Source organism: Monodon monoceros, unplaced genomic scaffold, assembly GCF_005190385.1.
Source record: "Monodon monoceros isolate NGI ecotype Baffin Bay Population unplaced genomic scaffold, NGI_Narwhal_1 Super_Scaffold_5, whole genome shotgun sequence".
Lineage (NCBI taxonomy): Eukaryota > Metazoa > Chordata > Mammalia > Artiodactyla > Monodontidae > Monodon > Monodon monoceros.
Window position 1 is genome coordinate 60,500,612 of NW_021703782.1, and position 27,821 is coordinate 60,528,432.

Genomic DNA, 27,821 nt, shown 5'->3' on the forward strand with positions numbered 1-27,821 from the left:
GATTTTATAAAGTGGGGAAGGCCTGTCTTGAACTACTGGGGTATTTAAAGTAACATTTCTTTTTCCATTTTTTTTTTCTTACTGCAAATAAGAAAACCAGTACATGGTTGATGCTGAAAACTATGAACATACAGTAGTTTAAAACAACTACCATTAACATTCTATGTACATCCTTCTAGTCATTTATGTACAAGACACAAATGACCTCACAGTATCACCCTGTCTTTTTTTTTTTTTTTTTTTTTTTTTAATTTATTTTTGGCTGCATTGGGTCTTTGTTGCCGCATGCAGGCTTTCTCTAGTTGCGGCGAGCGGGGGCTACTCTTCGTTGCGGTGTGCGGGCTTCTCATTGCTGTGGCTTCTCTTGTTACGCAGCACAGGCTCCAGGTGCACAGGCCTCAGTAGTTGTGGCTCATGGGCTCAGTAGTTGTGGCTCGTGGGCTCTAGAGTGCAGGCTCAGTAGCTGTGGCGCACGGGCCCAGCTGCTACGCGGCATGTGGGATCTTCCCGGACCAGGGCTCGAACCCGTGTCCCCTGCATTGGCAGGTGGATTCCCAACCACTGTTGCCACTGGGGAAGCCCACCCTGTCTTATAGTATACTTTCCTGGGTATATTTCCCCCCTCCTCATCACTGCTGTTTTAAGTTTTGCTGATTTCTGTTAATATAATAGTGCCTTGGTTGTTTAGCAGAGGTCTCCAAAATGGGATGCTTGCCCCTTCGGCACATGCAAGATAATCTATCAGGAAGCAGGAAGAAAATTTTAGAATTCCTGTTTATGCTTTCACCCCTCCTTTTAAAAATTGTGTGTGTGTGTTTGTGTGTATTTCATAACGTGTAAAAATGTGTCTGGAGGTAGACAATCCAGAGCTGGGATGGTGGCTCAAGGGTGCCACCAGGGACTGAAGCTCTTTCCAACTTTCTGCCCTTCTACCTTACATACAGGCCTTCACTCTCAGGCTGGCAGCCTCATGTTTGCAAGATGGCTGCTGCACATCTAACCTTTATATCCACATTCCAGACAGGAATAATGGGAAAAAGTAAAGGGGAAGGGATTTTCTCCTAGTGAAGCTTTGCTTTTTATTCAGAAAGGCGTGTTTTCCTTGTCATTGGTCAAATGAGAAAAGTCGAGAAATTGAAATTTTTAGCTTTTTGGCCTCTTTGACAAAGGAAGTCAAGGGCATAGGAAATGGTGAATTGTGCAGGGGTAAACCGTCCATAGGGTCTGCCACAGTCCTCTCCCCAGAAAAATGCATCCACATGTACACACACATCCAACTTTGCCAGGCAGTTCCAGGGGGTTTCTCTAAGTGGGGGTTGGAGGGGAGCCACTCTATAGGGCCAAACTAAGAGAGAGCCGCTCAAATGGATTCTCAGCTCAGCCCAAAGCCAGGGAGCACGAGAGAAGCAATAGGGGGAGAAGACAGAAGTCAAAAGAGAAAGTGAAAATATATGAGTGGGAGGGGAAGAAAGAGAGAACAGTGGCCATGAAGGTTGTAAGTAGCAGATATGATACTAACAGTAAACAAAAGAAATACAGTGGCGAAGAGAGGGGGAAAAAGGATAAAGCAATACCACAGTGGGGAAAAGAGAAAGTCTTTTAAGTTTCAGGGAAGACGCTACTCTAAAGGATCAGAAGTCACTCGCCAGCGGGGTCTGTGGGTGGCAAAGGTGGTGATGGAGGGTGCCAGTTAGTGAAAAGTTGGACCAAGTGCTGTTAACTTCTGTGGAGTCACAGGACATTCATTAGAAATTCAAGGGTGCTCTCCAGAAGGGTTTGGTGACTTGGAGATTTGAAGTCTGATAGGGAACAGTCCAGCAAGATAAGGTCAGTTCTGGAGAATTCTGAAACATGGTGTTAAATTAGGTTTTGTAAATCATTTCTGGTGGAGTTTATGATGGCGGCTCGCAGTCAGTTCCCTGATCGTAATCTTTGAGATTATACACGTTGCCAATAGCATACACACAAGCAGCAAAATAATTAGCAGTGTCCCCTAAACCATCCTACAGGACCTATGGCAAACTTTCTCCAGCTGGAAAAAGTATAGATCCCTCCAGCATCTTTGGGCCATTATAAATTGCAGAAGCAAAAGGTTTTTAAGAACACAGGTGTTGGAGCCGTGTGTATTTTCTCTAGGGGGTCTTGATGAATCAGAGGAGGATATCATGTTGGAAAATAAGGTTTTTTTTTTTAAAAAAAAAAAAAAGGAAATCATGTAGCTGAAAAAGAATTCACTGACTTTACCGGGGGAAGAAATACCTGATTTCTGAACACAGTCTATATCCTGAACAGTTTCCTAGAAATGACGGAACTGATTTTTATAAAGCACTCCAAGTGTCACACAGCAAGTTTTGATGCTTCCAAGTGCCCAAAGAGGTAAGCAATTTAAAGGAGTTTAAGATTTTTACCTGTATCTAACTTGGAGACCCACCTAGTGAAACTGCAAATTTGGGGTTCAGGGTAATGAGTGGTTTTAAAGACTGAGCTTCTGGAGTCAGACCGCGCAGTTTGGGATCCCAGCTTCATCATTTGTCAGTTGTGTCGTTCGCAAGAAAGTTCCTTCACTTCTCTGCCTTCACTTCCTCATCCGTAAAGTGGGGATAACCACTTCATAGGATGGTTTAGAGGATTAAATGAGATAATCTACATGAAGCTCCACACAGGCCATGGCACATCCCGGACACTCCAGAAACACATGGATGGATAAACAACATTTTTTTCCCGATTAGTTCCATGATTTTTCCTTTTAATTTTTACGTCAGTACCATGAGTTTACCTAAAGATAAGAAACCATTTTTATTGTCAGCTCATTGTGAAAAATAGCGTTAATTCCTATTAAGGTGTTCACCATCTTTTTTGCAGGCATCAAAATGATGTAATATTTAAAAGTGATCACACTTCTGGGTTTGAATGCCCACTTCTTGGCTCCAAGACTTTGAAAAGTTGCCTGACCTCTTTGGGCCTCAGTGGCCTTAGTTGTAAAAAGGGGATTCTGTGTAGTTTGAGTTAATAGATACAAAGTGCTCACATCAGTGCCAAGTACATAAAAGTGTTCAAGGCTGCTATTAACCAAGCATTTTCCAGAAAAGAAAATGGAGTTGAGAGGTGAAACCCCCAAATGGTTTTCTTCAACTTGTAAGTAACATACTGAACTTCCTGCCTCATAATATTCAAGATGAAATTTTGAAAAATGCCCACATCAGGAATTCTTTCATAGCCAAACACTAAAAGCAAAGCGAAGGTCTACACAGACAGAGATGGCAAACATATGGCCTACCCCACCTGACACCCAGGGCCATGACAGACATTACTAATCCATTATGGCACTTTTACCTACTGAGTTCATGTTCACCTTTGCATTGTTCTCAACGGGACACTCTGCACAACCATTGTCAATTTGATTGGTGTTATGTGAAATCAAACTTATTTTCCATCCTTGTTCTGGTATTATGTCCTCAGAACTGTTATTTTCCCCAGAGGATGAAGAATTGATGTTTTCAAGCAAACTCCTTCCACTGAAATTCCATTCAAATTCTTAAATGATGAGAGATAATCCTCCTTCAAACCCTTGAGTAAGCAGAGTGAGTTATATAAAAGAGAGCTGGCAGTACGCATGATCTGTTTTTTGTGCTGTTTTGGAAGATGCTGCTAAGACAGATGACACTGATACCTGCAATTAAAAAAAAGAGATTTGCTGGGGTCTGAGGAAATCATTTGGAATATGGCTACTTTTGCTCTTGACTTGGTAAATAATTTTCCGGAAAGAGCCAGGTATGGCACACGGCTGGGCATCTTTCATCTTACCTTAAGAGGAAGATGCAAATGACTAAATGTAAAGGTGTTTCCTATATGTTGATTGGTGTATTTGTCTGCTAGGGCTGCCGTAACAAAATACCACAGACTGGGTGGCTTAGATTACAGAACTTTATTTTCTTTCAGTTCTGGAAGCTAGAAGTCTGAGATGAAGGTGTTGTCAGGTTTGGTTTCTCCCGAGGCCTCTCTTCTCAGTGTGCAAATGTCTGCCTTTTTACTGTGTCATCACATGACCTTTTTCTGTGTGTGCCCCACCTGCTTGGTGTCTCTCTCTCGACTTATAGGGTCACAAGCCACATTGGAGTAGGACCCCCATACACTTGTGACCTCATTTAACTTTAATTACCTTCTTAAAGGCCACAGCTCCAAATATAGTCACATGCGAGGTTAGGGCTTCAACATATGCATTTGGGGGGGGGGCATGATTCAGTCCATAACAATTGGTGTGTACCCGAATAACTCTAGATTCTATAGCATCTTATAACCCCAGCATTGTTACTTATACTCATCATCATGTGACTCGAGTTCTGCCAGAAAAGATAGTCGTGATAGTTACACACTATAGAGACAAAGAGGTGTGTGCTCACTTTAGAAAAATTTCTGTTGCAAATCAACAAAACGGATACATCAATGGAAAATGGGCAAAGGTAGAGTCAAAATGCACAGAAAGAAAAAATACAAAAAGTTAAGAATATGAAGAAATGCTCAAACTCATTAGTTGACAGAAAAATACAAGATAACTTGAGATATCACTTTGCATGTACTAGACTGGCAAGATTAGGATAATGCCAAGTGTTGGCAGGGATGTGCGACCACGGGAACCCTTATGCACTGCTGATGGGAAGGCCAACTGGTGTAGAAGTTCTGCAGAGGATTCTGGTGGTAATAGCAAATTAGGTCTAGGTACACTTCTTGACCCAGCAAACCCACCCCTGGGTACATATCTAGAAGGAATTCTCACAGGGTTTATTAAGGTCCTGTATGAGTACGGTGACAAGGCATTTTAGCTTGTCTGGGACAGTTATAGTGTACATATGCTGTCTCGGTGGAATTATGAATAGCACCCTTTTGTTCCTTAAAAGTGCTCACCCTGTGTGTAAGGGTTGTCTTCACAGTGTTTCTGTGGTGGTAGGGGATTGGAGGCACTTTGGGGAGTGGAGAGGCAGAATGTGTTAGGTTCATGCTATTCAGCAGAAAGAAGTAAGAGACTAGATGTACCCATAGTAAAATATATGGATCTTTAAAACATAGTGCTGGATGAAAAAAGAGAGATTGAGGTTTACAACAACAATATTTACACACTGTTAAGATCCATGCATATAAAACTATATGTTTTATAAGAACACATATTAACAAAAGGGCTTGCGTTGAGCACATTGAAATGGTTGCCTTGGGCTAGGTGAGGAATAGCAGTGGGATATAGGGGAAAAAAAGAAAAAAAGATGTGAGGGGTCTTAAGCCAAAGATGATAATGGACCATTGAGAAGATGATTAACTTAGCCATAGTATCTGAAATTGAAAAGGGAGTGTTCTGTCAAAATGGATTAAATTGAAGAATTTTTTAAAGTGTTTAAAATATTATACATTTCTTGAGAAATTGGCACTTATTTGTTTGTTTGCTGGTTTATTCTCTGAAGCTCTGAAGGGCATTTAAGTCTGTTTTTATAAGTATCTTAAGTAGGACCAAAAACATAAAAAATAAAAGTAATTGAATGAGGGAAGCAGAATAGAGAGTATATAGAACTAGAAAAGATAGGGCAAAGTCAGGTGTGAGGTTAATATCTAAAATTCACACCCAAAGTCCTATAGATTTACTAGAAGTGGGTCTCAGGTTAGGCGCTACACCAAGGAGATGCCCTCATATGCATGATCTACATTATCTGTAGTAACAGCCACCACATAAACCACTCCAAGTACTAAGAAGCAGCCCAACTATTTCCCATTCTGAGATCAGAGAGAAATTTCTCCCTTGGGCTCTCCTAAGGAGGGCACTGTGTAATGGAATAGCGGCCTAGAAAACTAATTTCGACTGAAAGACTCATCCCAAAGCCGTGTCGAATACCTAAATGCTAATTTACTCTCACAGGGTTTGAGCTCCTTGAATTTCTGCAAAATAACTTGGTTTCAGTTCCGGTAGAGTTGAGGAAATGTCCCTGTGTATGCAGGAAACCTGTGGTCCACAGATGTTTGGGCTCTTCCACTGAATTATGAACCATAGGGCCAGAAATTCTGAGTCGTTACAGCAATAGCTAATGAAAGCAAAAAGAAAAGGATTCTCCTTCCAGATTCCAGAGTGCTGTTGCCTTGGTACCCCTGAGGAGGGGGTGGGAGATGAAGAATGTTTTCCTCTATCTTTTCCTGCATCAACTTTAGCAGCAATTAAATATTTATTGACTGAAAACCTAAAATAGTAATTATTGTAGAGACTACAGAAAGTAAATCTATTATGTGAAAACAGGTGTCACCAGAAGAGTGAAACCAACAAAGAACAATGCAGAATGGAAGGGTTTAGTGGCAGGCATCTGCAGAAAGAGTCCAGTCTGAGAGATAATCTCCAAGTAGACATTTGGGGCGTGTGGGTGTGGCAGGAGAGGGAAAGGGACAATCTGGCGTTTCGGTACATTTTGGGTTTGAAGCAAGTATAGTTGATCAAGTTCTTTTGAAGCTTGGTTGAAATAACCCCAGCGCACTCTCCAACTAGATTTGATTTTGTATTTATCAAGTGACCCCTGCTTATTAATTCAGATTCTAAGAACCTGAGAAAGGGAGGTATGGAAGATTGGTGCTAAAATAGCTGTAATGATTTCCTTTCCTATATCATGTATGTGACTTTGTGACTCACCCTATTAATAGGTAGAGACTATTTCTTCCCCCCTTGAACCTAGGCTGGCTTTATGACTTGTTTCAGCTAGTAAAATTTGGTGGAAGTGTTGGTGTGCCAGTTCTAAGCCTAGGTCTCATGAGGTCTTGAATACTCCTCCGTATCTCTGAACCTTGCACAGCCATCACGGGAACATGCCCAGGCCAACTTGCCCAGTGATGAGAAACAAGACCCATTCACTCATATTGCAATGGCTGATTGCCACGTAACACTAGACATGTGTGTGAGGCCATCTTAGAGCAGCCGCCTATGGCCCAACCACCAGCTGACCACAAGTGCCTGTGTGAGACCAGGAGAGATCAGCTGAGCCTGGCCCAGAACGGCGCTGCTGGATTTAGATGTGTGAGAAAAAACAAATGCTTGTTGTTTTACGTCTCTAAGTTTTGACATGGTTGTTATACAGCGGTAGCTAGCTGGTACAAGAGGGTTCCCTGATATTAGTATTATAACTGATAAAAAATTTTGTCCACTATTTTAAATTTATAAAATAGAAACAAAAATATTATAAGTGAAAAGAAACCTCACACCTTTGGCATTCTGTTTTGTGTTTTAGGATCTTATAAGTCAGTGAGCAGGAAGGTCCCTGAGAACCTGAGTAGCTTTGAATATGTGGACAAAATTGAATTTCTGGACTTGCAAAATGGAAGATCAGACCCTAGACGAGTGGCTTTCAGAACACTCCCACCTGAGATTCTCAGCATGAGTGTGGGGAGACAGCCCTATTTCTCTCTTGGGAATAAAATCTCTAAAGGTTAACAGTTACCATTTCCCCATCTCAGCCTAGGTGACATGACAGAGAGTTGTTTTCTCTTAGAGTATCTTTAATTACTCCTAATTAATTTGCTTTGCACCCACTACTGTAAATTCTGTAAGTTCCTTTCTTAGAGCAGTGTTTCCTACTCTTGGTTTATATTTCACCACCTCTCCTTGGGGAAACGAGAGGGGAATGTTCACAAAAATACCTGTCACAGGGAAGCTGGAAAACCCCCACTTTTAATTGGGTTCTACAGTGGTTTCTGTGACCACTTCTGACCCCCGACATTTTCCTTTCTGTGAGTTTCATCACCAGTTTTACTGTGAAGAATTTGGTTGGCCTTAATGTTTGCAACAAGAGGGAGATGCATCGCTAGACCTGGCCCCTCTCTCCTATGAGTCACTGGCGTCTGTTAGGCCATGGCCAGCTCTCATTAGTGCCACTACTGCTGGGCTGGCAGATCTTTTGAAAGCAGGAATGGAGGGCTCTGGGATTCACTAATGACTACTGGGGAGATGCAAGAGGAGGGTTACTGTCTTAGGGAGGTCATTGTGAAAATGCACCAGTCGGTATCTTACAAGAAATGAAAGGTGATTTCTTTCCTTTCAGAACTGCTAAAGGAATTCTTAGGCTATCCATACAAGAAAATAAGCAGAATTTAGGATTGAGTTTATAAAATATCTAGGAACGTTGGCAGTATTTTGGGGAAATTAAATTTTCCACGCTCTTTCCCCTTTTCAGAAATTAAAGAGTTAGAGCTTTATGGTACAATGATTTTGAGATGGGACTAGACAGCTTGGATTTGAGGCACAGTTGGCTTCCTGTCTCTGCCATGTGAACCATATGTGGCAAGTTACTTAGGCTTTCTGAGTCCTCAGTTCTCATCTATAAAGTGAGAACGGTATAAATATGTCATGAGGATTAAATAATTTAAACATGTGTAATTCCTAGCGTGCCTGGAGCATAAAGACTTGATAAATGCAGTTCTTTTATTTTTCCCTCTTTTCACCTTTTCTGGCTTGCTTACTTGCCTGTATATGGGTCCAGAAATTTAAGAGTACAAAGGTGTCATCATAAAAAGGTCCATTGTTGCTTCAAAAAAATGTTCTTCCTGGTCATTTTCCTGTTTGCCTTGTTAAAAAAAAAAAAAATCACTTTCTTCACCCCCACTTTTTTTTAATCATATGTGCTATTTGCTACTTATTATTGTTTCCATGAAGTTAGTAAATTCTCACCCCTTCCCCTAATAGTTAAAAAATAGACCAGTATTAACTTCCTGTGGATTCAACATGAATCACTTCCTTCTAAAAAAGATTGTCAAATAGGCTTACTTCTTTATTCTAGGTAGCCAGTTTCCAAGAGAAGCAAAACTCTAGATTATAACCCATCTTGCATGTTTATGCATCTGTTGGGAGATATTTCATAATAACTATGCCAGTCCTTCATAATGTTTGGAATAAAATGGTCAAAGAGTATACCATGAAAACAGTCAAGAAAGCATTTAAAATGGAGAAAAGGGAACTCATTTTGACTGGTCATTTGCTACATGCTCATCCCTATGCTGGGATATTCCAAACTGTTGCTTTTACCAAAACCCTGCCAGTAAGTTTTTTATTTTATTTTATTTTACTTTTTATCGAGGTATAGTTGATTTACATTAGTTTCAGGTATACAACATAGTGATTCAAAATTTTTATAGATTATACTCTATTTATAGTTATTATAAGATGTTGCCTATATTCCCTGTGCTATATATCCTTGTAGCTTATTTAATTTATACATAGTTTGTACCTCTTAATCCCGTACCCCTGTATTGCCCCTCCCCCACTCTCTGTAGTGGTAACCACTAGTTCTCTATATCTGTGAGTCTGTTTCTTTTTTGTTATATTCACTAGTTCGTTTTATTTTTTAGATTCCACATATAAGTGATAACACACAATATTTGTCTGTCTCTGTCTGACTTTTTTCACTAAGCATAATACCATCTCGGTCCATCCATGTTGTTGCAAATGACAAAATTTATTCTTTTTTATGGCTGAGTAGTATTCCATTGTTTTTATATATACTACATCTTCTTTATCCATTCATCTGTTGATGGATACTGAGATAGCTTCCATATCTTGGCTATTGTAAATAATGGTGCTATGAACATTGGGGTGCATGTATCTTTTCAAATTAGTGTTTTCATTTTCTTCAGATATATATCCAGGAGTGGAATTGCTGTATCATATGGCAACTCTGCTTTTAGTTTTTTGTGGAACCTTCATGTTGTTTTCCACAGTGGCTGCACCAATTTACATTCCCACCAACAGTTCACTAGGGTTCCCTTTTCTCCACATCCTCACCAGTATTTGTTATTTGTGGTTTTCTGTATGTATTCTTTGGAAAAATGTCTATTCAGATCTCCTGCCCATTTTGTAATCAGGTTGTTTTTTGATATGGAGCTGTATGAGCTGTTTATATATTTTGGATACTAACCCCTCATTGGTCATATCATTTGCAAATATTTTCTCCCATTCAGTAAGCTGTCTTTTTGTTTTGTTGATGGTTTCCTTTGCTGTGCAAAAGCTTTTTAATTAGGTCCCATTTGTTTATTTTTGCTTTTGTTTCGTTTGCCTTAGGAGACAGATAAAAAAAAAAATACTGCTACTATTTATGTCAAAGAGTGTTCTGCCTATGTTTTCTTCTAGGAGTTTTATGGTTTCGGGTCTTATGTTTAGGGCTTTAATCCATTTTGAGTTTATTTTTATTCATGGTGTGAGAAAATGTTCTAATTTCCTTTACACATAGCTGTCCAGTTTTCCCAGCACCATTTACTGAAGAGACCATCTTTTCTCCATTGTATATTCTTGCATCTTTTGTCGTGGATTAATTGACCGTAAGTGCGTGGGTTTGTTTGTTGGTTTCTGGGCTCTCTATTCTGTTCCTTTGATATACGTGTCTGTTTTTATGCCAGTACCATACTGTTTTGATTACTATAAGTTTGTAGTATAGTCTGAAGTCGGGGAGGGGATTTCTCCAGCTCTGTTCTTCTTTCTCAAGATTGTTTCGGATATTAGGGGTCTTTTATGTTTCCATGCAAATTTTAAAATTATTTGTTCTAGTTCTATGGCAGCTTAGGGAAAATGGGAAAGGGTTGAAATAAGTGAAGCACAGGGGATTATTTAAGAGAGTGAAACTATTCTGTATGATAACTGTAATGGTGGGCACATGATATTATGCATGTGTCAGAAACCCAAAGAACTTTATAGAACAGTGAACCTCAATGTATGCAAATTTAAAAAATCATTTAGTATGTTGGGTATGCCAGGATGAAATGCAGAATTGTGATAAAACAATATAACTGTGCTACAAATGTGTTAAACAACCTCACTGAAGGGTGTGGAGAAAAAAAGGTGCTGACCTAAGTAATCTCAGAAATGAGTGGAGTCTGTAAGGCTAAAGACAAAATGAACTGTATGTAAGCACTCTACCCTCGTTGATAATGCTATGTCCCAGGGGAGTACAGATGAATGATTTTAATGCCACTGTACATGCATACTGAAACTCAACAATTAAGTAAATGCATGCACAATGGTGGGAGCCAAGTTTGGTTGGAGGTTACAGATAAGTAAAAGGAGGAGGCTGGAATCATCCATGCGATAACAGATTAGAGTTGGAGACATCAATATGGACTCATGTTAGCTTAATATAGACACAGATGGTTATATATAGAAATACTTATAGATATGTGTATATACATGGCTTAGTGTACATACATTTGTACTTCCTTGTTCTGTCACCTGAGAGGACCTAGAGGCAATGACACCCCAGTAGCAATGAGCATACCTAGCCCCCAGATCTTGGTTTCTAATATTATTCTCCAACAAAAGGAACCGGAACTTGGATAAATGGCTGATTTTAGGACTAGGGTAGAAAATAAACAAGATGAGCCTGGAGCGTCTTATAGCGCCAAAAAGAAAGTGCTCAGAAAAACAACAACAACGCAGTGATGGGGATGTGTCAGAGGGACACAGCCACCTGAAGGAGCTCCCAAAGGCCAAGGCTGGAAATGGTAAGCAGCAAAATAAATGAAGTAGTGTAGGGTTGAAACCCAAAGTAGAAACTAAATGAGTCCATACTGATATGAATCAATTATTGAATAAATACATGAAGGAAAATAGACAAATTTTCTGTACCAAAGAATTCTAAACATTTTATGTAGATCCTATACCCTCAGGGAGGTGGAATAGAATTCCCCATGTCTCAAGTTGGAGTTGAACATAGTGACTTATTTCAAAAGAGTACAGTATGAGAAAGGGGAGCAAAGAGCAACTTTATACCAGAGAAACCTGACAACACTCTCTCAGCCGAATGAGGATCAGCGTCCGTAGTGATGTCATATTGATATATGTACACTCGATCTCATGTCCTGAGAATGGCTCTACCTCTGTGGTCTTCTTCCCCAAGCATGTAACCCCAGTCCAGTCATGAGGAAAACAGCTGACAAATCCCAATCGAGGGACGTTCTACAAAATATCTGACCAGTACTCCTCAAAACCATCAAGGGCATCAAAAACAAGGGAAGTCTGTGAAACTGTGACAACCAAGAAGAGCCTAAGGAGACACGACAACTAAATGTAAATCCTAGATGGGATCCTGGAATACAAAAAGGAAATTAGGAAAAAACTGAGGGAATATGAAAAAAGTGTGGACTTTAGTTAATAATGTGTCAGTATTGGCTCCTTAATTGTAACAAATACACCATTACTAATGCAGGATGTTAATAACTGGGGAAACTGGTGTGTGGAATATGGGAAATGGCTATACTATGTTAGCAATTTTCCATAAATCTGAAGCTGTTCTAAAATAAAACATTTACATAAAAGAATCTGCAATGCCGAGTACTACCCTGAGAGTCTGATTTAACTTGCCTGGTCTGCAGCCCGACCCTTGGGACTTTAAAAAGCTGCCCAGGTGATTCTAATATGTCGCCAGCAAGTCACTGCTCTAAGGGAAGTGAGGGTTTTTACAACCAGCTGCACTTTTTTTTCCCTTTCTGCTTATAATAAATGCTCTGACCTTGTCCCTAGTAAAATAGCAGTGTGACGTAATGATTTCGGTTGTTTGAATAAAGCAGTTCTTTAAATGTACAGCCAGCAGTATGGAACTTAGTGATATTTCCCATTAAATAAAAGAATCTTGTCCAAGGAGCTCAAAATACCATCAGCTGTTTAGGTAAACAGGGTAGGCTAGACTATGCTGAATGTATCATTGGTTTAAATCTGTACATAGTGGCAATGCCTTTCATTTCTCCCTGCAGTGCTATGCCACATGCCATGTGTACATGGAGGTAAAAGATCTGCTAAATTTTAGGTGCAAAGGTTTGGCTTTAATTAGACAGGAGGCTTATTTTCTGGTGTTCGATTGTGACAAATGAGGTAAAGGCATCACGTGCTGGCAAACACAGCTTAAATGTTCAGGGACTTACAACTGACCTGAGCCATCAATGTTTCTCGTGCAGGGAACCTGGCAGCAGGGGTTCCTGGGGATCATATCTGGCACTGGCGATGACTGGCTCCGCCAGTCAGTGAGGAAGGGGTCCTACGGACCCCAGCCCCCCGACCAGCTTCAGTGAAGAGACGGAGACTGAGGTGATGGAGCCCTGGTTCCTCATGCACAGACAATTATGGTACTTAATTTGGAACTGGTGAGAGTGTGTGTTTGGACTTACTCTGTTTACTAAAGACTCTAACAGGCCAGGAAATTGCTTCATGTACATTAAGGGATGCAAAAAAGATGTTTTTTTACCATCATTTCTCTTCCTCAGAAATAGTCATTAATAGGAATTCCTACTTTTTTTAAACCTATAACACTATTAACAAACGAGAAAACATTTGTTGATTGAGTCTTACACTATTCTAGGCACTGGGGGAGATATTTAAAAAGTTAAAAAATAATGTTGGCTTTTTATTCATGCATCCAAGCAGTGCTTAATTGAGTGTGTATCACATACAGGCATCTGCTAGGTACTAGAGATTTTAAAGAGTAAACAAAAAACTAAGATTGGTCTCCTTTATTAAGAAACCCATAGTCCAAGAACTTACTCTCTAGATCAGTGGCTCTCAACCAGGCGTGATTTTGTGTCCCCCAGTGAATATTTGACAATGTCTGCAGAAATATTTTGTTGGCACTACTGGGAGAGTTGGGGGGACGCTACGGGCATCTAATGGGTAGAGGCCAGGGATGCTGCTAAACATCTTCCAATGCACAGGACAGTCCCCATAACAGAATTATAGGGCCCAAAATTATAGTGCCCAAAATTATAGGGCCCAAAATGTCACTGTGCCGAGGTTGAGAAACCCTTCAAACCCACTGGGCCCTTCACTGGAAAGAGAACACACTCTCCAGGTGTGAATTCACAGAGCCCTAAAGCCACCTCCTGCCCTCCCTTTACCAGGTGAGGTTGGAACAGGGGAGGGTCCCTAGCTGAGGGGAGAGTAAATGTCACTGCCCTGCCATTCAGAGGGGTTATGGTGGCCCTGCTCAGAGGAAGGTCAGCTATTCTGCCATCAAGTCACAGCAGTTCCAACAGTAACAGCCCAGGCCAAAAGGCATGTCAGGTTAAATCAGGCTGCATCAGAGAGATGACCTGAGCTTGCTTTTTATTGAGAGCAGCCAAGTTTCTATAGTCAACCCTGGAAATGCACAAATCCTTTTGAATAATATTACTAAAGGCCGAGGACACTCTTACAACTTACACATAACATTTGTACCTAAGTTGAAACTACTGTAAAATTTTTGTGTCATCTTACTTATGCGTACGTATTAACTCTAAGTTTAAATATGAAAAGTGGCCTTAGAACCATGCCGTTCCATATAGTCACTAGCCACATGTGGCTATTTAAATTTACATTAGATGAAATTAAATAATATTTAAAATTCACTCCTCAGTCACACTATTCACATTTAAAGTGTTCACGAGCCACATGTGCCTGTTGGCTGTTGAATCGGACAGTGTAGATATAGTACATTTCTGGCATCACAGAAAGTTCTATCGATAGCGCTGTCTTACAAGCTATTTCCAAGGGTCCTCACCAGTATTAGTTATTGCTTTTTTTTTTTTTTTTTTTTTAAAGGCTTGTTTTCTAGCAGCTGAGGCATCAGGGCAAATGCTTTGCAATATCTCATTATCACTGTCTGTTAGAAAGACACAGACGTGTTCTGCTGGGGGGGACCATCTCTTGTTAGACATGGCGTTTTGTGAAGGTTTATGTAATGGATGTTGGGTAACGTATCAGATGATTGAAAATGATTTTCCAGAAGGTATAACAATGTAAAATTCAAGTAGATAACCTTTATCAGGCATTTCTGATCTAAGTCAAGTGTGTATTGTTAAACATTAATTCCATTAAGGTGTGTCAGCAGGGAATTAAGACATGTGACCCAAATATATTCTTTCTAGTAATTGAGTGTAATAGGGAACTAGTGTTTAGTGGATGTCAACTGGGGATGGGGCAGGATGAAGGGAGGAGGGGGAGGGTCGAAATGACCTAGGGAGCTCTTTCTTGCAAAATTCATAGGATGCCACTACATAAGGTTTCTCAGGATGGTGAGCTGGGTGGTGGGTAAGGAGGGTCTTGCACATGTATATTTTGAAAGAGTTCCCCATGTAATTCCAGTCTAACCAATCCAGTGTATTGTTCAGAGATATGAAAAGGAAAATTTTGTGTCTCTTCCACTGTGTGATGGGGTGATAGTGGGGGTAGGTCGGTGTGACTTAAAAAAGACACCTGGTCCCCACCTCCAGATGTGATTCCATACACTTGGGTGGGCCCAGATATCCACTCAGTTCTCTCTCACTATATTTCTTTCCAGCGACCTCTGGCCATGCCCGTCTTCCCTTCCCCGTAGGTCATTTAGAATGATCAACTGGGCTTAGAACAACTGCCTTAGGCATTTCGTTCCACGATCAGGTGTGTCTAGCAAGCTTTTGCAAGTGATCACAATCTGTTCTTGGACACGTTTTCTGATCAGTGCCTGAAACGATGCTGTTGATCAAAGGAGGTGTCCCGTGCACAGAGGATGCACTGGCCAGAGAGGACACTCAGCTGAGGAAATTCAGGAGCCCTTTTCCCCAGAAAGATGGGTCATGGGTGTGTGAACAGCCTAAAAATATTCTCCAAAGGGACCTGATCAAGCCTTTGGATAACTGTTTAGGTTGAGCCTTCAGATTTTGGTCATAGAGCTTGGCTCATTTTGTTAATATTAGGAGGCTGTTGCTGTAGAGAAGCCTCGCGACAGTCCAATCCCATTGACAGCTAGGTCTGCTGATGGATGGAAAACTTCACTGTTCTTCCCCTAACCCTCATTTTTTTTTTTTTTGTTAGATAAGAAGTGATTTATTAGAATAGGACGCTTGTGAGGCTTACAAGCACGCGGGCGAGAGGGTGCTGCCCTGAGAACTTGATGGGCTACATAAAGTAGAATTTCATACTGTATTTTCAAGGCATATCAGCCTTGAATGGATTTGTTTGTTTTTCAGTTTTGTGGGGTTTTGGGGTTTTTTTTTCCTGTTAATGGATTTAGAATATCTCTACTATGTTCTGTATTTTCTTCATCCCTGGTTTCAGATTTTCTCCTGGTAGAGATCCAGTTTTCCCTGACATGTAAAATGCTGGTTACCTTGGGATTTTAGAAGTGTAAGGTGGCATTCGTCTCATTGGGAAACTATCCAAAACATAATAAAGTCCTTTTGGTTGCATGTTGTACAATATATTATATAAGCAAAAATAGCCTACCTCCTCTAGCAAATGTCCAGCCCTAGCTTCCTACTTCTGTTTAGGACTACAGAATCTGTTTGTAGTGAAGGTGACAAGAAGGGATACAGCTCTGAGGAGACTGGGGCAGGTTGTATATCAGTAGTTTAGGTTCCTTCTCTAAAAAATCTGTGTGACTGTTTCTCCTTTGAGTCTCTCTGTGCTTTGGATATCAGAGGTGTGAAATGCCCTAGGATTCTGCAAGCCAGTTAGGGTTTGTCTTCTCTGGATTATCTGACTAGAGGGGAAGGAGAAGCTTAAAGCCATGTATAGTTTTGGCTTAAAAAATTTAGCAGTCTTTCAAAAGGAAAGAAGGAAAGGAGAAGGAACTTTAGAGTGACCCACTGGAGACTGTATCATTCATTAACAAATACAGAGTGTCTGTTACGTGCCAGACACTGTGGTACAACGTGCTGGTGTGGCATGATAAAAAGATATGTTTGGTCTTTGTCCTGGTTCCTGGCACCTAAAATCCTTGGAATTTCCAGTGATAGGAGTGTCTTTTGTATTTCTAATGAGGTGACTATAGATGGGGTACTTAGAAAGCTTCAGGGTGGGGGCTGGTCCCCAGAGGAACCAACCATGTGACTAGAGGAGTAGAACTTCAGTCCCACCTCTAACCTCTGGGAAAGAGAGAGGGACTGGGGATCGAGTTCAAGCACTACTGACCAAAGATTTAGTAAATTTAGAAGCTTCCAGGTTGGTGAACACGTTGATGTGCTGGGAGGGTGTGCCCTTGAAAAGAGTGTGGAAGCTCTGTGCCCTACTTACTCCTGTACCTTGCCCTATGCATCTCTTCCATTTGGCTGTTCCTGAGTTGTACTCTTGATAATAAAACTGTAAGAGAAAGTAGAGAGCTTCCCTGAGCTGTGAGTTGTTCTAGCAAATCACTGAACCTGAGTAGGGGTTGTGGGTACCTCCAGATTTATAGTCGGCTGGGCAGAAGTGAAGGTCGTCTGGGGACCCCATTTGCAGCTGGCGTCTGAAGTGGGACTGAGCCCTTACCTTCTGGGGTCTGTGCTAACTCTGGGTAGTTAATGTCACATTGAATTAAATTATTGGGCACCCAGTCGGTGTCAGAGAATTGGAAAATTGGTGTCGGAATGACACAGCTGGGGATAAAATGGTGAACAAGAGCAGACATTTTCTGCTCTTACAAAATTTACAAATATTTCTGAGTTTGTTGGGTTACGTAGCACTCTGCTGTATGTCATCCAGTTGCCCCTCCAGATCTACTCACCCTGGTCTTTACAGGCTGACTCTTATGGACCACGTCAGTGGGCACCCTGTTCTGTCTCTGGTTGAATTTGATCAGTGGAGAGCCCTGGCGGAACACTGAAGGGAGCGGGGTGAGTGAGGTCAGGGTACTTATCCTCCTTACTCCGTCCTTGTGGGGACACCTTGGCAAGGTCCCTAGATGGAACACCACTACTCTTTTCAAGGCAGTCTTCTCTATATGGCTTTCTTTTTCAAGGTTCTGCCACCCCCTCCTCCTTGTCTCCCTGTACCTAGGGTTGGTAACAGTGGTTCAGCTCCCAACCCCAGATTATTGCCCACAATTCCTTGTGGTTTTATTTCAACCTGAGTACACCTTTGTAAAAAGTTCCTTGGTAAATAAGCCTTTGAATTATCTAATTGGAGTATTCCATCTTATGGGAAACCTGACTAATATAAGCACTGTCCATTTAAATGTGGGATTGATGCTTGCCAAGTATGTTGATTTTTGTTTTGATATAGTTGATGCTACTATATTAATGTGATATAGCCAGCTGCTTCTTAAGAAGGTCGCCCTGTCATTGCTTCTTAGCGATGGTAAGATCATATCACAGGGATTCCCTGGTGGCGCAGTGGTTGAGAGTCCACCTGCCGATGCAGGGGACACGGGTTCGTGCCCCGGTCCGGGAAGATCCCACATGCCGCGGAGCGGCTGGGCCCGTGAGCCATGGCCGCTGAGCCTGCACGTCCGGAGCCTGTGCTCTGCAACGGGAGAGGCCGCAGCAGTGAGAGGCCCGCATACCGCAAAAAAAAAAAAAAAAGGAAAAGAAAAAAAATTTTTTTTAAATCATATCGTAGACTAGAATGCTTATCTTCATATTTCCTTTGGCAGGAGAGTATACATTCAGTGAGTTAAAGAGAAGGGGAACTAGCACATCAGTTCTGTTTTATAGCATTTAGAATTGCAATTTCAGTTGCCAAAATTCTCTTCTTACCAATTATGATTCTGGCATTAATACTATATTCCAGGCTTTGAAGGTTCATTAATAGCCTGGGATTTATACCAAGATGATAATACTGATGTGAGGTCAATAAAGGTTGCACAAAGTCATTGTTATTAACTGGTTTATTGGTGAGATGGAACAGGATAGTAGCACCCAGTTCAGTAGGTGTGCCTGAAACATATTTTCTTTCATGATAAACACTAGAAAGAAAGAGGAAGAGGGGGAGAGAACACCCAGAAATGAGTTGTGAAGAGAGCACAACATGGGTGCTTTTATTGTTTACAGAGCTTCTGCCATGGGGAACCGTGTCATGAAACTTACATTTGTTATTGCTCTTTCCATCTGAACCCCCCCCCCCCCAGCACCTCCTTGGAATCTGTTATAAGCCAGTTTTTTCAAATGATGAATTTCCTGTAGAAAGGGATGAACTTATCCATTTGTAGCCTTTCATCAGAGTTACTTTGACCCTCCTTTCTTCCTTCTTTTGCTTCCCAAAGTCATTACTGAAATATAAATTTGGATGGCCAGACAGGATTATCAAAGATGGTGTCAGTTTGTCTGTAATCCATTGTTCTGTAGACAAGAGGGAAAGCTTTTCTCAGAAGGTGGTACATGTTTACATCTCAGAAGAACCAGTGAGAGGCTGTATTCATCCTTAACCATTAACACTAGAGATAAAAGTAATTTCAAAGGTCATCTGCCCCCTAATGCTATAGGTGAGGAAACTGAGACCCAGAGATATTAGAAGACTTAGCCAAGAACACAGCTGTATTAGTTTGCCAGGGCTCTGTAACAAAGTACCGCAGACTGAGTGGCTAAAACAACAGAAATTTATTGTCTCCCAGTTCTGGAGGCTAGAAGTCCAAAACCAAGGTGTTGGCAGGGTTGGTTTCTTCTGAGGCCTGTGAGGGAAGGACCTGTTCCAGGCCTTCTCTCTCCTTGGCTTATCAATGGCCATCTTCTCCCTGTGTCTGTTCTCGTCATATTCCCACTTAGGTGTGTCTGTGTCCAAGTTTCCTCTTCTTAGAAGTCCACTAGTCATATTGGATTAGGGCTTACCCTCATGACCTCCTTTTAACTTGATTACCTCCATAAAGACCCTGTCTCCAAGAGAAAGTTGCATTTTAAGGTGCTGGGGGTTAGGACTTGAATTGGGTAGAGGGACACAATTCAACTCAGAACAATAGCTGACTAGAATTTTGGTCTTCTGATGCCCTTGTTAGGTTTTTTCCCCTACTACACCATGTGCCTTTTAATATTCTTGTTCCCTTGGACACACAGAAGACCATTTTCTTTTTCACAGAGGTAGGATACAGGGATGTGATTAGAACCTCATATTTCACTGCCGAGGGGACTGGGGAGCTAAGATCCCACCAGCTGCGCACTGCAGCCCAAAAATGACCATAGTCTTTAAAAATCACAGCAGATTACATAGTCACCGTCTTTAATTTATTAATAAGTATTCTAAAATAATGGGTTTTGGTTCCTTTCCCTCTGGTTTCATTTTCTAGATGGTGTGAACAGGTATCATTTCTGCGGCCTAGTGTGCTCATTTTGAAGGAGGGAAACCTGATGATCAGAGAAATAACGTGATCAGCCCAAGCACACACGTGCAGTCTCCGCTAGGCTAATGTGCTTTTCACCCAGGACAGCAGCTGCGACGTAGAACTTGGGAACAGTGGACTGAGTGGCATTTCTAACTGTCTGCTGACATCCACTAGGGGTACTCATAAAATGGCACGGGGCCTACTTAACCAACCCATACACTGTGTCTCTTGGTACTTAAAAGAGGTAGTAGTTTCTAGGATTTCCCCTCTGTGCCCCTTCCCCTAGCAGTTTCCCAAAGCTTATCTCTTGCCTCACCAGCCTTTCAACATACACCAAGGGAGAAATTTCAGTGGTTAGAGAAATTCGAAAGATGCCACACACCGCACCCCTCTTGTAGCTACTCATCGTGCATTCTGGAATACAGAAGGCTTTGCAATGTCTTTCAAGAAGCAGCACCGAACGTCCTTTAATCAGGTGGATCCAAAGCCATCTGATTAGGGAACCATTTGTCCATGTAAACCTGTAAGTTGCAAGCAACACATTTTGAGAAATCCTGTCTAAAACTTGCATAAGTTGAAGAGATATATACATTGGGAAAGAATTTAGAATAAATTTATAGGAAATAGAGCAAGAGATCTCCCTCTAGATACTTGTGTGACTATTCTCAGAACCTCCACCAAATATTCCTTATGGCTAATTAGCAGGGGCGGAATACTAAGCTGGACTGGCCAGGTTTTTCACTCATTAGGATCTTTCTTTTGTTTTTTTTTTTTTGCGGTACGCGGGCCTCTCACTGTTGTGGCCTCTCCCGTTGCGGAGCACAGGCTCCGGACGCGCAGGCTCAGCGGCCGTGGCTCACGGGCCCAGCCGCTCCGCGGCACGTGGGATCCTCCCAGACCGGGGCACGAACCCGTGTCCCCTGCATCGGCAGGCGGACTCTCAACCACTGCGCCACCAGGGAAGCCCCATTAGGATCTTTCTTAATTGTGAGGGCGTGGGTGACTGTTTTTTGTGTATATGTATGTGAGCGAAATGGGGAGAGAGAGGGAGAGTGTGTGTGTGTCCCGGAGAATCAGATGGCTTAAAAAAGAAAAAAAAAAGTACTGGGCTCACAATCAGAAGGCCCGATATGTTTCGGCCTTTGTCATGGATGTGAGATGTGACATCTCCTCCACTAGTGAGTATGGGTGTTATTGCACAAACCCCATCCCTCTGTCACAAGGCAGGCCTTTAGTACCCAGCGGGCCTCCCTGTACACTGGGGATCTCAGCAAATACTGTCTGAAGGTGAAGAGGGGGAGGTCGTCAGGCTGATGACGTAACGTCTAAGCGTTTGGGTCACCGCAGGGGGAGCAGAGTGTTTGGTCCACAGGGCTGTCATTCCTGAGGGAGATAGGAATGGGTTGTCTAACACCCTACAGCAACCATGCAGCGCAGCCTGATGGGCCGTGCAGGATGCTGGTAGTTAGATGCTCCTGTAATGAAGACCCTCTGGTTTTGAATAACAGACACTATCTTTGAGCCAGCTTAAGAAAAAAAAGAAAATATATTGGGTAGCTATTTCAGCATCTGATGGAATTTAAACACTTGGAACAGCCAAAGCCTCAGAAACTTCAGAAGCATGATGGCTCAAGGCATCTGCTTTTCACTCTCGGTTTATGTGAGCCTCAGCTCTAACTTTGGGTGAAATGTCCACTCCAGGCCATTTAGTTACGATATATCGGTTTGTTCGGCAGAGTGCGGCAACACCTTGATCTCACGGAAAATGGGTCTTTTTCTCCAGCCCCAGGGGATGCAGTGTGACAATATAAACCAGTCACCGTGATCTCATTGCCCTGTGTCAGGAACTGGTCTAGGGGTGGCCTTGTGACCCAGTACTAAGGTAGGAGACGGAAATAGAAGGGGGCTGGATATGGATTCTGGAAAAGCTTTTATTTTCCCGATAAGAAGGAACAACAAATTCACAAGGCACGGCTCTTTCTCCCTTTGCTTTTCCCCTTCTTTGGAGTTCAGACGTGATGCCTGGTGGTGCCGCAGTCATCTTGTGAGTGTGATGTGACAAGCACCAGATGAAAGTTGTGTGCTAGGAGCAGGGATTTTAAAGGAGGGAGAGCCAAGATGTCTTTACAGTAGGGCTGCCACCCTGACACCGGGCCCAACACCTCCTGATTTGTTCTCGAGAAAAATGATAACCCCTTCGTTGAAATTACAGTGCACTACAATAGGTTGTTGTTATTGTTGTGACTTTGCAGCCAAAATCATTCCTAAAATATAGATGTCGGGAGCCAATCCCTATGGATCAGAGAGTGATTCTCAGACCTTTAATGGGGGAGAGGACAGAGGATGGCTCATGAAATGGGGAGAGGTGTCTATGAAAGCTCCCCTGGAGCCGTGAATTCTTACCACTGCTACACAGCACAGAGAGGGGAGCCCTCTTTGGGCTGGTCCACACCTCTCCTAGATGGAATTAACTCATTAACTAATGCATTCATTTTGCTAATTTTTTATTGCTCCCTTATTATCTGCTAGATATTTTTCTAGGTGTTGAGAGCAGGTTGGAGAAGACACAGGAGATGTTGGTTCTCATTAACGTTTTACAGGGGAAATAGACGATAAACCAGAAAAATAAATGAACAGAATCATTCCAGATAATGAGAAGTGCTATATGAAATATAAAATGGAGTGCTGTGATAGAGAGTTTGGGAGGGTGTGTGCATAGAAGGCTTAAGAAAGCGATACTGGAAATAAAACTTGAATTGCAGAAAGGAGCCAGCTGTGTGAGACCCGGGGGCCAGGCTTTTCAGAAGGGAACAGCCAGGGCAGAGGCCCTTAGGCAGGGATGAGCACGGCGTGCTAGAGGCACAGACTGAATTATTAATGGCCGTCCAGTGCATGGTGATTCGGGAGGCCACCCGTGCTCATCTCATTGTGACCGCACTGGCCACTCAGCTTGCGGGCATTATGATGGATCTCCAGGTTGCTGACAGGGCTCCATGCTGCAGAGGTGACTGTTCCTATCGTCTGCTTCAGGCTGGGATGGGATGCCTGGGGGAGGGTCCATGTAACAGACTGTGATCAGAGTGACTGATCACGCCCTTTCCCTGTGAGAATGGACCCATCGTTCTCAGCCACAGCACGTAGGCTCCCCAGGGGGCTGGCTTCCCCTGGAATGGGTCAACCCTATTCTGGAGGGGCTGGCAAAGCATTCACCTGGCACACAGCTGCTTCAGGACCACACTCCAGTCACTCCCTCAAGTTACATTTGCCACATTTGACGTGTCTGCCTGTGGAAAGACCTGGCTCTGGCTCCCAGCCTGCTATGCCTGGTCATACCCAGCATCGTTTTCAAGTGATACTTATCAGTGAAGCAGTCACATGAGATCATAGGGCTAGAAGCTCCCTCAAAGGTCGTCCTGTCCTGCATTCCTCATGTGTCTGGCATTACCCAGAACAAAAGTGCTGGAATGCCACCCCCCCCATTTCTAGCAGGTTGCCTGCTAAACCAGATACCCACCTGGTTCCGGTGCAGAATCCAGGCCTCTTTAACACGTAAACTTGGGGGCAATGAATTATATCTTGGAGCTGTTAGATTTTCCCATGGATCCTGTGTGATTGGTGGGACCCTAGGCATGTGTTCACCGTAAGAGGGTAAGGTGGTCCGCAAGGAGCCAAACTACCATTTAAAAACTCTGGTTCACTTCTCCTAGTTCCGGGATGAAACAAATCACACAGTATCAAAGTTGGAAGAGACTTCAGTGATTAGTATCCCTCCTCTTATAGATGGGGAAAGAAAAGGGAAAATGACTTAACCAAGGTTAATATTAATTCTACAGTAGAAGGCTTTTGGGCATTCACATGAGTCTTTCATACATGTTTACAGCATTTTGTTGTTTTGCTTTGACTTGTGGAATAAAGGGAAAACAAGTTCCTGGGTCAACAATGTGAGTGTGTACAATCACAGTTCTCTGTGCCTCTATTTGATTCGACTCTCACTACCTATGTAGCAGGAATTCTTTTTCTCATTTCACACACGAGGAAGGTGAGGAAAATGAATCCATGTAGTTAGTTAAGTGGCAATACTGAACTCAAGCTTAAGACTTTTGACTTTTATCTGATATCATTTCCAAGTTCATCTCCTTTTTCATTCTCTGGGGGTTGAGGGGCATAACAGAAATTAGCCATAACTTAGGTAGGGTAGAATACACAGGAGCCCTGAAGCTAATGTTCTAGGTTGCTATGAGCCCTAAGGAAAGGATTCTGATTTTTATCAAACCACTGTCACCTTCACTGGTGTGTGAATACTTCCCTCTTAGACCCCCTGTATCTGACGTAGAGGCCCCATGGCTCCTAACGTAACCTGGTGCTGTCATTTCAATAGCTACCTTCACTTATTTTAAATAGCACCTCCTGGATAAAGTGTGGCGTGTGTTACAAGCCCAGGCTGTTAGAACCAACTGCCTAGGTTCAAATCCTGGCTCTACCACTTCTTCTGGGTGACCTGAGGGATATTACTGAACCTTCTGGTATCTATCTCACTTTTCTTATCTGTAAAATGGGCTAGCAATAGTGCCTTCCCGAGAAGAGTAGGTGTTCAGTAAATGTTAGTTGTTGCTATATTGGGTCTCGAGACAGCAGGAGGAATTCTGTCGCAGATCTGAGTTTTCTCCAGCAGTATGAAAAGAATACTTTCACAGCTCGTGATAACAGGTAGGCATTCCAGGGTGAGAAGTATCTAACAACATAATCATATACAGTTTACTCCTTGGCTCCAGAGAAGGTTTGTTCCGGGCACTCTACTACAAGAGTTATCTTCTTCTCCAACAGCAGAAAGCTTTGGTTCATGCCCCTGAAAAGCTGACCCGGGAGTTATGCTTAGAGAAGAAAAAGAGGGAAGAGCCTCTTAGGTAACTTGAAGAGCATAAAGGATCCAATGATAAAAACCACTGCCCTGAAGTGACGTGTGCTACTTTCAGCTGAGGACTCAACTGCTGACATGACACCCTCGAGATCTCTCTTTTTCTCCTCTGCCATCACATCCCAAAATTCTCCAGAGTGGATGCTTCATCATCGTGGGTTTGGAGCTAAGATGATGACGATACTGAGAAGAGCCTGGGGCAGACTCACTGTGAAAAATAAACTTTTATTGTTTTAAGCCACTGAAGAAAACAGAAAACACTGCCCTGAACTTTCCAAGGTGTAATAAATCTCTCTGCAGTCATTGCCAAGGTATCATTTGTCTTCTTGTTTTTGTCTTAAAATAGACTAGAAAAAATGCTAACAAACCCCTTCCCATTAGATTGTGTATTTGCACTTAAAGGCTATGAAATGCCATTATTTCAAGCTCTTCCCATCGTCTAAAATAACCCCCCTGTGTGTTTTATGGTTCCTGAGCAGTATTGATTGTGACTGATGACTTTGTCTATTTCCTCACATGCAAATGATTCTCCCTCTCCTTTCTGTTTCTCTCTCTCTCTCTTTTTTTGCATATACTTTTGGCATGCTTAGATCATCTCTCTACCAGCCTTTCAGTGGCTCAGCATTTTGTTGCAATGCATGAGCGAAGCTGGAAAACAGAGCCAAGTGACAAACTGTGAAGCAACAGCTCAGCCTCACAGAGCAAGTGCGCTTTGTGCTCTTTCTGGCCAGGGCAGATGTGGCCTTGATGGGCCGTGAGGAAGAGTATCTCTCAGGTAAAAATAAGTTACTAAGATTAACACCAAAATGATGTAAATCCTGCATCTGCAGGCAGATCCTGAACTGAGAGCCACGTGGAAAGAGGATTGGAATGGAAATCAGATTCGGGGTCCTGCTTGGGTTTCTTCCAGATGACCCCACCCATCAGCCATCTGGTCCCAGGTAAGTATCTGTGACTTACAAAAAAAATTTTTTTAAACAACAACAACAAATAGGGAGAATATAATAACAGAACTGTGTGTGCCACCATCGAGTTCTAGGCAATCCTGACATTTGGATGAGTTCGCTTCAGACCTAGCTGAGTTTTTTGTGGATTCCTCCTTAACCCCATTTCCCTTCCTCCTACCCCAGAGCTTAACACTGTCCTGAATTTGTGTGCTTTCATACTTCTTCCGTATACATGTTTTCAACAATAGGTACTCTTGTTTTGCATGTTTTAAAACATTAAATAACTTTAAATACAACGTGCATATCATTCTGCAACTTTTTTTTTAAATTTAGCATTAGATTTCAGCAGCAAAGCTCTGATCCGTTCATTTTAACTACTATATATTGTAATGATTTGTGAACAGACGTCAGTCTGTCTATCTATCCATCTATATCTATCTCCATTCTCCTGTTGATGAATAATTAGATTGTTTCTAATTTTGCACTATGATAAACAATGCTTCCATGAGTGTTCTTGTTTATTTCCTGTACTGACATACAAAAGCTTCTCAAAAATAGCATTTTTTCAAAATGTTTTGTCTACGCCCACAGTTAAACATACACTTTACATGGAAACCCAGCACATACGTGTGCTACATTTCTGTGTGTCTGTGTGTATACACAGTGTATGTGTAATAAAATTTCTCAGAATAATTACTCACCCTTGTTGTCTATTCGGCTATAATCCAGTTTGGTCTGGTCTATTTCACACACCAAAAAATATGCTGTTTGCAGTTTACTAAATGATTCCATGACCCAGTGGTGCATCTCCACTGTTCTGGGGTCCACACTTGGACATGGAATTGCTGGGTCATACGTTATAGCCGTTTTCAGATTGAGGAGTTTATGCCTTTGTGAGTTCATCTGATGCATTTAAATAGATATTTGCATTCAGCCAGCATTGTATGTAGGGGTTTCTAAGATGCGGCTTTTTGAGTTATTTAGTGGCTGGAAATGGAAGTCCCGTTTTAGCTTTCCGGGCTTCAATTTGTTCACCTGTCACAAGAAGCGGAAACAAAACAAAAATAGTGGACTCTTCAGTGTTTTGCAGACTGCTTTCTTTTCAGCCCCAAGGTCCTGGAGAGGGGTTCAGGGTCTGCCGTAACGTGTGCAAGCTGCGGGGAGAGAGGGGCTAGGGTAGCGAAGGGAAGAGAATGAGCAGGTGGAGTTCTGGGCCTTTCGCAACAGTCCTTACCCAAGGAGCTCATTTTGCTATTTATCCATTGTATTTCCATTGTGTGCAGCTTGAAAATATTCTTAAACTATTTTAGATATTTTAAGATATTAAGGTTTAGATATTCTCCAAGGCTCTTTCCAGATCTAAACTGGAATGAAAATAACTTTTGAGTCTCTGGACCATGTAAAATTGCAGCCAGAATTAGAGAACATGATGGCTTAGGGCATGGGGCGTTGGCAAATAGTGTTGGTTAACCCAAGTTCTTTGCGGATTTCTGCCACTGTAGAATCTGACTTGTAAAGGATGCTTTCAGAGTCCTGTGGGGCAGTGAGTTTGGGGCGCTCTTGGGCTGGGGCTGCCACCTTGGGGACAGCCATTTCTACCCTGTCCCATGGGCTTCATCCACATGAGGCTGCTTTAAGGAATTTTGGGGTTTTTTTCAGTATAGTTGATTTAACGTGTTGTGTTAGTTTCAGGTGTATAGCAAAGTGATTCAGTTTTATATATATATAAAATATAAACATTGTCTATTATATATATATATTCTTTTTCAGATTCTTTTCCATTATAGGTATTGCAAGATATTGAATATAGTTCCCTGTGCTATACAGTGTGTCTTTGTTGTTTATCTATTTTATATATAGTAGTGTGTATCTGTTATTCCCAAACTCCTGATTTATCCCTTCTGCTCATGCGCGCCCCCTTCGGTAACCATAAGTTTGTTTTCTATG

General features: G+C 42.1%; 1 long non-coding RNA gene across 1 annotated transcript in view; it reads left to right on the forward strand.

The window, feature by feature from the left end:
• The window catches only part of LOC114884557, a 66,432-nt gene extending 40,585 nt beyond the window's left edge, over positions 1-25,847 (forward strand). The window contains exons 2-3 of the long non-coding RNA XR_003790856.1: positions 24,837-25,238; positions 25,758-25,847. This is a non-coding gene — a long non-coding RNA (uncharacterized LOC114884557). The remainder of the gene's footprint in view (positions 1-24,836; positions 25,239-25,757) is intronic.
• The last annotated feature ends 1,974 nt before the right edge of the window (positions 25,848-27,821 follow it).